Source organism: Phascolarctos cinereus, unplaced genomic scaffold (assembly GCF_003287225.1).
Source record: "Phascolarctos cinereus isolate Bilbo 61053 unplaced genomic scaffold, phaCin_HiC Scaffold_1;HRSCAF=81, whole genome shotgun sequence".
In the NCBI taxonomy this organism is placed as follows: domain Eukaryota; kingdom Metazoa; phylum Chordata; class Mammalia; order Diprotodontia; family Phascolarctidae; genus Phascolarctos; species Phascolarctos cinereus.
In genome coordinates, this window is record NW_027555514.1 from 83,709,851 (window position 1) to 83,722,125 (window position 12,275).

The following is a 12,275-nucleotide window of genomic DNA, read 5'->3' on the forward strand; positions in this document are numbered from 1 at the left end:
CTCATAACAAACATGCATAGTCCAGCAAAACAAATTCCCACAGTGTCCATGTCCCAAATGGACATGTCTCATACTATTTGGACATACTATGTCCCAAATAGTACGCAACACTCTGCATTTTCAGTCCCTCTCTTCTCTGGCAGGAGGTGAGTGGGTTGAACTGATCTTCTTCCTCTTTCCTTCTCTAGCTTTAGTTATAAGACATGGTCCACTGGGTAGGGAAAGAGGGAAAACCAGATTTGAAAATAAATGTGACATAAAATGGGGCAGCTAGATGGCACAGTGGATAAGAGAGCAGGGCCTGGACTCAGAAAGAGCACAAAGACCAGAGTTCAAATTTGACCTTACTTACTTACTTACTTACTTACAAGTCACTTAGCCCTTCCCTGCATAAAACTGGAGAAGGAAATGGCAAACCACTCCAACAGCCAGGTGGTACAATAGATAGAGCACCAGGCCTGGAGACAGGAAGACCTGAGTTCAAATCTAGCCTCAGATACTTACTGGCTGTATGACCCTGGGCAAGTCACTTCACCCTGTTTGCCTCAGTTTCCTCATCTGTAAAATTAGCTGGAAAAGGAAATGGCAAACCACTCCAGTTTCTTTGCCAAGAAAACCCCAAACAGGGTCACAAAGAGTCAAACACAATTTAAAAATGACTAAACCACAAATAACATGATGTAAAACACACATACACTAAGATAATTTTTTTTAAATGACTTCCTGAGTTATAAGTAATTGCCACAAATCTGTCAGATTAAAAGTAATTCCCCAGGGGCAGCTAGGTGGTGTAGTGGTGAGCAAGAGGACTTCAGAAAAACCCAGGGGGCAGCTAGATGGTGCAGTGGATAGAGTACTGGCCCTGGATTCAGGAGGACCTGAGTTCAAATTCGGCTTCAGACACATAACACTTACTAGCTGTGTGACCCTGGGCAAGTCACTTAACCCCACTGCCTAGCCAAAAAAAAAAAAGTAATTCCCCAAAAGAAGTGGACAAAGGATATCTGTGAAAGGCACCCCCAGTGGACAGTAATTTGGGCCCAGAACTTAACTCTGTGAGGAAGAGAGTGAATTGGATTTCCTTCGTGGAATTGTTCTTTCAATGATCTCAATCTTCGCCTAAAATGAAGGCCCATTCTTCCAGTGATGATGAGCAATAGGCCTTTTTATCTGACACATTAAGAGCGGTAGCCGGAGTGGGGCAGCTAGGTGGAGCAGTGGAAGAGCATTGGCCCTGAAGTCAGGAGGACCTGAGTTCAAATCCAGCCTCAAACCAAAACACTTGACTTACTAGCTTTGTGTGACTCTGGGCAAGTCACTTAACCCCAATTGCCTAAAAAGAGTGGTAGCTGAATACACAGCCAGCCCCCAAACCAGGAAAACGGGTTCATCTTCTCCACATAACGCTAGTCTCTTCATCTCTCCAAGCTCCCAGGAGACAATGACAACTATGACAAAAATAACAACAATAATAATTAAGGCTTCCATTTATGTAGCACTCTAAGGTTTGTGAAGAACTCTACCCAGATTCTCTCATGTGGTCCCATGAGCAGTAGAGCAGCTGTTCACCTCTGTTGGTACAAAAAGATCCTTATTAGGAATTCACTATCCCAAGGAAGGCATAAATCTGGTCCCAAAAAAAGGGTGGGGAGACAGAAGAAGGCCACTAGCCTTAATTGTAGACACCCAAGGAAGTGTAGAGTGCCGAAACCAGGGCAGTCAATCTCCAGCGGAGGCTAGGGAAGGGCAGGGAACAGAGACAGCCAGCAATGTTGCCAAGAGCCTCAGGAACAGTGGCCTTGAAGCCCGGGGAGGGGCTGGAGTCCTCAGTACCCCGGGAGATGCTGCCACCAAGGCTTGTCAGCACTGAGTACATCAGGGCAGCTCAGGATGCTGAAGGGAGCCGGGTGTTTTACAGGGAGGGGCAGGGTCTTGTTGAAGCCTCTCTGCTTGGTTTCCCACCTCGGGTACCAATCCTCAAGATTGCATGGCAGTTGGAAGTGTTTGGTATGGAAGGTCCCAGCAAGATGCCAGAAGAGAGATTACCAAGTAAAAGAGTGTAGTACATACAGCTAGGGCAGCTACAGCAGAAACAGACTTAGTCCTATAGCACCAGGACCTCTGATTTCTATCCAGCACTGTTTCCCCATACTATAGTGCAGGGAGTTTTGAGCAGCCATGAGGCAATCCATCAGTAAACATTTATTAAGCACCTACCATGTGCCACTGTGCTAAGCCCTGGACAGCACTGGCAGTGTGGGGACACTAGGCATAGGAGGAGGGCAGAGTGGACCAGAAGGAGACAACATGGTGGGAATTAAGAGGAGTCTGCCAAAAATAACTGCTTACATCGCCACATTCCTCGAGGCTGGGCTGGCCCCAGGGGGAAGCATAGCAAAATCTAAGAACTCACTGATCCTTAGTTGATAAGCTCCAGGGGGAAAGGGAACTCTTTTCCCATTTCTGCCCACCTGACTAACCCTACTGCTGTGAATTTCCCATAAGCCCCTGCTGATTCCAGAATTAGGGCCCAGGATGGCTAGGCAATGAGGTCGACTGGCCCAAGAATGTGTAAGCAGTCCAAGAAAAATCAGCGCTGCCTGACAGACAGGGCCCAACCCTGTGTAGGTGTATTAAAGACTTACAACTCAAGAAAGCTTAGCCAGCATTTAATCTGTACTGCGTGACATTCTCTGCACAGCTTCTGACTGACACACAGCTTTAAGAGCTGACGCCCAAACCACTCACCTCCTGTTCTGTCTTATTCCAGCACCCCAGGCAATATGATGAGAGTTTCGAACCCCTGCTGTTCATTTGGGCTTTAAGAAAAGAAACATACAGAGAAGTCACAGAAATGAAAGGGGACGTTGAGGTGGGGGAGGAGGGGAGGAAAGTTGGCTCTTAAAAGAGATGTTAACATTGATCTGTACTTCAGACTCATAGAAATCGACAAATCCCTTCCCCAACCTCCCCCCACCCCCCCCCCCGCCTCCACCCCCTCCCAGACCTCCTGCTAGTCCCACCCTTTCTGGTAGTGTTACAATGGTCCACACAGGGATGGAAGGCGGTGTACTCTCAAGGAAGGGAGATGAAATGAAGACTGGACGGAAATTATCTCTAATGGCCCCTTCTAGCTCCAAACCTTAAGATCCAACTCTCACCTCCTGGGAAATGGAGTAGAGGGGCCTGACCCAGGGGACGGCTCAATTCAACAAGTGTGGATTAAACTCCCACAACACCGGACACTGTTAGTTGCTAGGGATACAAAGGCAAAGACAAAGCAGTGTCTGCCCTTAAGGAGCTTACATTCTAAGAAATGAAATGTGCAGATGAGGTAGAGGTGGAGAGAATATATTCTAGCCTTGGTGGACAGCAGGTGCATAGATTTGGAAATGGAAGATGGGATACTGCGTGTGGGTAACAGAAAGAGGGCCAGTTTAGCTGTGACACAGAGCATGAAGACATATAATATGTAAAAAGTCTAGAAAAATAGGCTGAAGCCAGGCTGAGAAGCTTCAGATGTCAGAGAATTTGGGTCCTAGAGGCAATAAGGAGACACTGTATAGATTCTTTTTCTTTTCTTTTTTCTTTTTTTTTTTTTGGCTAAGCAATGGGGTTAAGTGACTTGCCCAGGGTCACACAGCTAGGAAGTGTTATGTGTCTGAGGCCAGATCTGAACTCGGGTCCTCCTGACTCCAGGGCCAGTGCTCTATCCATTGCACCACCTAGCTGCCCCAACACTCTAGATTCTTGAGCAGGGATGTGACTCAGTGCTTTGGGAGTACTGGTTTGTCAAGTAGATGGAAGATGGATTGGGGAGAGGAAGGAGGAGACAGGGAGACCAACTGGAAGGCTGATGTAATTTGAAACGTTGAAAGGGCCTTGAGTGGAAAGAAAAGGACAGAGATAAGAGATATGGAAGTAGAATGAGCGACACTTGCGACTCATTGGTTCCAAGTATTTTCTCTGGCTGTCCTCCATGTCTGGAATGCTTTCTCTCCTCCAATCTGCCTATTGGACTCCCTGCTCTCCTTAAAGCCCAACTAAAATCCCATCCTTTTTACTAGAAATCTTACATAACCACTCTTAATTCTAGGGCCTTTCCTCTGTCAATTATTTTTTATCCTGTGTATAGCTTGCTTTGTATAGATTTGTTTGTATGTTATCTCCAACATTGGATTGTAAGCTCCTTGAGGGCAGGGACTCTCTTTTGCTTCTTTTTGCAAAAAGAGTGGTAGCTGAATACAGAGCTAGCCCCCAAACCAGGAAGACGGGTTCATCTTCTCCACATAACGCTGGGCAAGTCTCTTCGTCTCTCCAAGCTCCCAGGAGACAATGACAACTATGACAAAAATAACAACAATAATAATTAAGGCACAGTGCCTGGCACATAGTAGGTACCTAATAAGTGTTTATTGATTATAATTATACATGAGATTGAGGAAGGGGAAGGAGCCACAGATGGCTCCAAAGTTGAAAACCTCGGTGAGTAGAAGGATGGAAGGGCTCTCAGCAGAAATAAGGAAGTCAGGAATAGGGATAACTTTGGGAGGAAAGAGGCGTTGTGTCTAGATATGTTAAGTGAAGATGGTGGGATGTGTATTATTTCCCCCATTTGAGAGTTGAGGAAACTGAGGCCAAACTTAAGTGACTTGCTCAAGGTCATAGAGCTAATATGTTCAGAGGCAGGAATATTATCCATGTCTTTTCCCTCTGAGCTCCCCACACCTGAAATTCCCACCTGTTGTTTTCTCAATTTCTGTCAAAGTGTCACAGATCTGGGCAAATGGCAACCTATGACCCTGTCCCAAAAGGCAAACCTTTACCCTAAGTAAGCTCAGGCCCTAGAAGTCCAGTCCTGTCCTCACATGACCCCAAGGTTCCTTGCCAGAGGCAGTACAGCTCATTCCAGTTTCTGGACTACATAAAATATTGGCTAAATGATCTGAACAAGGTCGAGCTTATCCTCACTGTTAAAAAGCCTTCACAAATACTTCTCCTGAACTTCAGTAAGAAGAAAAAAGAAGCGAGTTTGCATCACAAGTTCCACATCCCCCAATGAATTTGACTCTATCATCCTCTACCTCCCCTGCTTCATAGGTAACAAATTTGCTTTTATCTTAAATGTTTTCCTTCCCCACTCCATCTTCTGACTTTTACTGAGACCCAACTCCCTCTTGATGAGATAACCTCCTGGCCACTCTTTCCAACACTGGTTTTATTCATTTCCTGCCCTACCACCATCAAGGGTCAAGGACTGGTGGTGGAGTTGGAATATTCCTTGTACCCCATTGACACTTCCAACCTCTCCATCTACCATTATCAATTAGTAACCTCTCCTCCTTTGAGGTTCACTCAATCCCAATCTACTTCTCAATCAACTGTCTGGTAGCTGTTGTCAACTAATCTCCAGGCCATGATCCTTCATTCCTCAATGAATTCAAGGTCTGGCTTCCAAACTTTCTCTCCCACTCTCCAACTCTTGCCCTTATAGGAGGGGACTTTGACATACATATTGATTCTCCTTCAAACACTCTAACCTCTCAGTTCCTCCACCTAGTCACCTCCCATGAGCTACTCTTGCACCTCCCTCAGATCCGCACAAAAATGTTTGCCATCATTACGTCCTTGATCTTTTCTAGTGTTCCAATTCTATGTTCATGAACTCTAAAATTCCTTTATCGAATTACAATGTTGTCATTCCACTACTGTCTCTGCCTTGCGAGCACACACTCTGTTCTTTGTTCCTACCAGGAGTTCCAATTCTTTCCATTTCTCATTTCTTTCCCAGGCCCTCATCCTTACACTGGCTACACTCTACTTCTTTCCCTGTCTTAACCCCTTGGTGAACCAGTTCAACACTGTCGTCCTCCCTCAAGTGCCTTGCCCTCTTGTCCTCTTGCTGATCTTGACTTGCCAAGGCTCAGCCTTGGACAATTCCCACTACCCACTGCTTTTGTCCCTACTCATATTCTGCTGAACGAAGCTGGAGGAAATCATAAAACCCTGTGTTACATAATCTCAACTCTGTGGCAAGGCAATCCTTTTATACCTCCCTACAGCAGCATTGCCAAACCTTTTCATCCCTCCTCAAGCTTCCCATAGCTTCCCATCCCCCTACCTTCTCAGCTGAGAACCTTACTTCATATTTGTCTCTTTTATCCCTATTCCACTCTCCTTCCCATCTCACATCACTCAGATGCCTCCTGCAACTCTACTCCTTCACCCATCTCACTAGAAGGGGTGGCGCCTCTCCTTGCTAAAGTAAACCTCTCTCTGTGCCAAGGGATCCCATTCTATTCTGTCTTCTCCAGGAGATTACCCTTTTAGCATCTCCCACCTCTCACTTATTTTCCATCTCTCTCTGACTACTGTTTGCTTTCCAACTGCCCATAAACACATCCTTGTCTTCACCGTCCTCAAAAACACTCACTTGATCCATCCATCCCACTCACTTGCTACCACCCCCTATTTCTCCTCCCTTTAGTGGCTACTCCTTGAGAAGTCCATCTACAATTGGTGCTTTTACTTCCTTTCCTCTCACTTCACAACCCTCTACAGTCTGGCTTCAGACCACATCATTCAACCCTAAAGGCTCTCTCCAAAGTTACAAACGATCTCTTAATTGCCCAATCTAATGGCCTTTTCTCAATCCTTGCCTTTCTAGACTTCTCTTCAGCCTTTGACACTGTTCTCCTTAATACTCTCTTCTTGCTAGGTTTCCATGACATTAGTATAACCTGGTTTTCTTCCAACTTAACTGACTGTTTCTTCTCAGTCTCCTTTGCTGGATCTTCATTCAGGTCACTCCTACTAGTGGGAGGTGTCCCCCAGGGCTGTGTCTTGGGCCTTCTTCTCCCTCTATATAATTTCACTTGATGATCTCATCAGCTCCCATGGATTCAATTATCATCTCTATATAGATGGTTCTCAGGTTTGTCTAGCCCTAATCTCTCTCTTAACATCAGTCTCACATCTCCAACAGCCTATTGAATGTCTGGAACTGTATGTCCCATAGACATCTGAAACTCAAAATGTCCAAAACTGATCTTATCTTTCCCCCCAAACCTACCCTCTTCCTAATTTTCCTATTACTGTTGAGGGCACTATCATCCTTTCAGTCATGTAGGATTGCAACCTAGGTATCATCCTTGACTCCTCACTGCCCCCCCCCCTTTCCGAATTCAATCTATTGCCAAGGCCTGTCCATTTTATGGTAATAACACCTCCCTTGTATACTACCCTTCTCTCCTCTACAACCCCACCACCACCCCTGGTGTAAACCTTCATCACATCAATCACAATAGCTATTTTGTTAGTCTTCTTGCCACAAATCTCCTGATATCTAGGACATCCTCCACTTAGCTGACAGAATAATCTTAAATTGCAAATCTGACTGTGTCACCTCCTGTTCAATAAACTTCAGCGGCAAGATCAAATATAAAATCCTTTCAGCATTCAAAGCTCTGGCCCACTATTACCTTTCTAGTCTTCCTAACTTTGCTCATCCCTCATATATTCTATGATGCAGTGACAATGGATTCTTTGACTTCTCCTTACATGTGATGATATACTAGCTCTGGGCATTTTTACCAGCTGTCCCCTTGGCCTAGAATTCTTTCTCTCCTGATCTCTGCCTTCTGGCTTTCCTAGCTTCCTTCAAGCCCTGCTAAAACTTCATCTTCTACAAGAAGCCCTTCTCAGTCCCCCCTTAATGCTGGTACCTTCCCTCTACCAATTGTCTCCAATTTATCCTGTACACATCTTCTTTGTCAATAGTTGTTTGCACCCTGTCTCCCCCATTAGACTGTGAACTGCTCAAGGACATGGATTGCCTTTTGCTTTTCTTTGTATCTGCAGTGTTTAGCACAATGCCTGGCACATAGTGGTGTTTAATAAATGTTCGTTGATTAACAGTTCAAATTGAAGGGTTCAGGAATGGAAGTAATATACAAGAAAGCTAGAAAGATGGTTTGGAGCTGGCTAATGGACTTCCCAGTGAAAGGGAACAAAACTGTAATACACAGGCAATGAAGTTGAGAGACCTGAATGAGACCTGCCGCCTACACTTAGAGGCTGTGTGACTTCCAGTAATCTATTAACCTCTTGGAGCCTCAGTTTACATATCTGTAAGATGCACAGGACACTACTTACATTGCCTCCTTCACGGGATTGTGAGGAAAGAGCTTTTGAGTAAGAACTGTCCCACCATCATTTGCCTTCTTGTCTTTTGACCCAAGGTTACGGTGACTCTTTCTGCATATTGACAACACTGGAGGATCCCTGGGAAGAGGCACTGTGTCTTCTCTAAATTTAGTATATCTCAGAGCTAAACATAGCAGATGCTTTACGGATGTTTGTTGTATGAATCAACAGCTTCCTTAGACTCTGAATTATTTCCAGAAATTTTATTCCCAGTATCTGTGGAATGAGCACATCCTTTACGAATGGTAGAAAATAAAACATCAGAAGAGGCCCAAGATATGAGCGCTCTGGTTTACTAAAGTATCACTACAGAAGCTAAACAACTCTGCCAGACAGTCATTTCACAATCTATTTTCCTACCTGATTAGGGGATATGACCATGTCTCCTGAATCTCTCAACAGGTGCTGAAGGAAACAAGAGAGAAAAATTTCCACAGTCTAGAAAAAAGAACTTGGGAGTCGTTCCCCTTGACAATTCAGGTAAAAAGAAGAAAAAGGGGTCAGTATCAAAGGCCAATCTAATCAATGGCTAGAGCTCACTCAAATCGTGAGCAAGGATCTCTTTGAAACACCCATTTCTACACTTTTGATGGCATTGATTGTTTTCTTTCCTCCTCAGCCTCAATTTAAAAAACCAAACAAAAAGTTCCAAAACTTATAAAATAACTACAATATTGCAAGGGAAAATAGCTTTGAAATACTTCAGACCTCTGATCATTTCAGTGACCCATAAGGAAGCCACAAAAACAATGGTGAAACATACTTCCCACCAATTGGCAGAGAGGCACTGGAGTAGAGGTGCAGGGTAAGATACATTTTCTGAAATGACCAATGTATGGATCAGTTTTGCTTGACTATACTTGCTACAAGGGAGGGTTTTTTTTTAAATTTTATGTTAGTGAGAGTCATAGAATAACGAAGTAAATAGGAGTGTCAAAAAATCAGAAAAGAATATTAATGAAATATTTATAAAACACACAAATGAGAGCAAAAGGAAGTTCAGAAAGAGACAAATAAGACAGTGTTGGAATTACCACATTAAATTTATTATATACTTTTCAAGGGCTTTGCATAATATAGATGCATAGCTTCCTATACAATTTTTTTTCTGTTGTTTGAAAATGGAAATGAATTATGCTGCTGACTTCCATCAAGGTCACTTTAAGAGAGAAAAACCTCCTTTTCCAACTTTGCCTTAATGGAAATGGAAAAGAAAAGAGATTTTTTCCCATACTTTCATCACCAGAGTTGAGGGTAATGGTATAGAGGGACGGAAGTAAGATCAGAATCCAGACAGGGAGAACACCCCCAGAAGGGCTAGAAGATCTTGGCCCCCCTCCAATGCCTACCCTCAACCATATCCTTCCCAGCATCCTCAGCAGGAAAACTCCTCCGTTCAATGACAGAGAACCATAGAGGGAAGAGAGTTAAGCCAGAGCTCCAAGGGAGCCATTTCAGATTGCTTCACAAATGCATTAACTTCAACCCATCCATTAGAAAGCCCCTTAAAGGCAGAGACAATTTTATATTTGTCATCATCTTCCCAGTGCCTGTAACATAGTAAGGTTTTAATAATAAATGTTTGCTGGATTAAATTAAAATTCCTATTTCCCTGGCCTCGGTTTTTTTGGCCACCTCCCATTCCCCATCCCTCTCTATCAGGGTCCCCACATCAGCTGAAAAAAAAAAAACAACCCTATCCTTAGCTGCCCCATTCATTATTCTTTTGCAGTAACATTCTTCTACAGCTGCTCCCTTCCCTGATTTGATCCTCTCTGGTCTTCCAGTCCTACCATCTGCTTAGATATATAATCACTGGTCCGGCACAGCTCCAATTGGGCCCCTAGCCTTTGATACTAGTTGCTATTTTATCCTCTGATCTCCTGTTGTTTCCTCTGTCTGCAAGCTGCATCTTTCATCTCCTCCCTTCACACCCACCCACACACTCCCAGCTAGTCTCCTCTGTCTTCTGCCTAATCTTAGCGGCTCTGCTTGGGTCTAGTCCCTGTTAGCACAGCTTTATTATCTATGCTCCCCATCACCCACCCAAACCAAAATGAACAGGGGGAAATGTGCACTGATGTGGTTTCATCTTTAATGGACAAACACCAGGGTGTTGGAAACTGGAATACATCATAGCACCAGGGCTGAACTTTTAGCTCTGTTTGCTAAGTTTTAATTCTTTAGATCAAGGGTTCATAACCTTTTATTGTTTATTACAGATCCCTCTGGCAGTCTAGTGGACCCCTTCTCAGAAGGATGTTTTTAAATATTAAAAAAAAAATTTCATACATTATATTGAAATACAGTTGTTAAAATATTTTTAAAAATATTGACCCCCTGAAATCTATCCCTGTGAACCCTGGGTTAAGAACCCCTGCTTTAGAGGATGTTGAAGTGCTAAAAACTACTATTTCCCAGCAGAATGCCTGAGATGGGTATGCAAGGTGTTTGCTCTGGCTCTCAATACCCTTACTTAGGGTTAGTGTCATATATATCTGGGACTCCTGCCATTAGGGGACTCCATTCATTTATTATTTATTAGCACCTTTTATGAGCTAGGCACTGAGCTAGGTGCTAGGTTTACAAAGAAAAAGCAAAAATCATCACTGTTATCAAAGATCTTCATTTTACTGGGGGAATATAACATGAAAAAGAATACAAATAAGTTTAAGATAATGGGAGAGAACTCTAACACTAGGGGATCAGAAAAGGCTACCTATAATAGGTACTGAGCTGATCCTCGAAAGAAGAGGGTTTTAAGAGTTGGCTGTAAGAAGGAAGTGGATTCTGGGCATGTAGCACAGTAACTATAAATGCAATTCCAAGTTCACGCAATAGGCCAGAGGCTGGTTTGGCTGGATCAATGAGTACATGAAGGGGAACAATGTGAACTAAGTTTGAAAAGATAGGCTGGAGGCAGGCTGTGGAGGGCTTTAAATGCCAAGCTAAGGGGACGCAACGGGGAGCCACTGAGGATTTTTCAGAGGTGGAGTCACATTCCAACATTGCCTCTTCATCCCTAATTAAAAAACAAAAACAAAAACCATTCTCTTCCTGTGATGGTGACTCAGAACATATAACCAGATGAGTTAATGTGTGGGGACTGCCATAGCCTTATTCAGCTGCAGAACTTTTTCCCCTATCAGGTATATGGAATTGCCTACGGATCAAACTATCAGCTTGATCCAAATTTTGGTGATTGAACTTCTGAGAAGAACAACTGATTAAATCTCCATGGTGAAAAACCTCCCAGTCCGTGAGATGAGACACACAAGTGCCTCTTCACTGGTTTTGCCACTTTATGAAACAGTGTTAATGATTCTGTCTTCATCCCCCTCTGCCATGCTTAGTCCTCACTCAACAACCACTGTCTGAAGGCCCAGAAAGTCTGAAAAACTCATCCATCACTCTCCCTAAAACCGCCCTTCCTCACAACTCGCCTTTTTGTTTTTGTCCTTCCAATTGGACTGAAGTGGAAAGAATACCACATCTGGAGTCAGAAAACATGGATTCAAATTCTGGTTCTGCTCCCAACTATCCCTATGACCTCAAGCCAGTCAATGAGGAAGTTGGGTTCTGAGGCTCCTTCTGGCTCTCCATCTCCAGAATCACCCAGGCTTGCAGTCTCAAAGTCATCCTCAACTCTTTCCTCTCTCCCTCAACCCAGACCCAATCACTTGCCAGACCATGGCGATCAGAGAGCTCCAATCTTTCACTGGTGTCTGCTATTCTCTGCTCATGGTCACCACTTCTCACCCAGGCTGCCACAACAGTGGACCATCCCTTAATTGGACCCTCTCCTTTCTCCAAACACCCTTCTATACAGCAGCCAAAATGATCTGCTAAAACCGCAAGTGTAACCATGTCACTGCCCTGTTCAAAAACCTTTTGGAGGACCTCACTGCCTCTAGGACAAGATATAAACTCCCTACTGAGTGTTTAAAGCCCTCCACTACTGGGCTCCCAGCTTTTTTCTAGGTTCACTACATATTTTACCCCTTTACCAACTCCCATGTGCCAGCCAAAGTGGCCTACATGCTTTGACCTAAACTCTGCATTCCACCTCC

General features: G+C 44.0%; 1 long non-coding RNA gene across 1 annotated transcript in view; it reads left to right on the forward strand.

Annotated features, from left to right (window-relative positions):
• The window catches only part of LOC144456809 (uncharacterized), a 30,868-nt gene that overhangs the window by 10,381 nt on the left and 8,212 nt on the right, over nucleotides 1–12,275 (forward strand). Inside the window, exon 2 of the long non-coding RNA XR_013485912.1 lies at nucleotides 8,608–8,685. This is a non-coding gene — a long non-coding RNA (uncharacterized LOC144456809). The remainder of the gene's footprint in view (nucleotides 1–8,607; nucleotides 8,686–12,275) is intronic.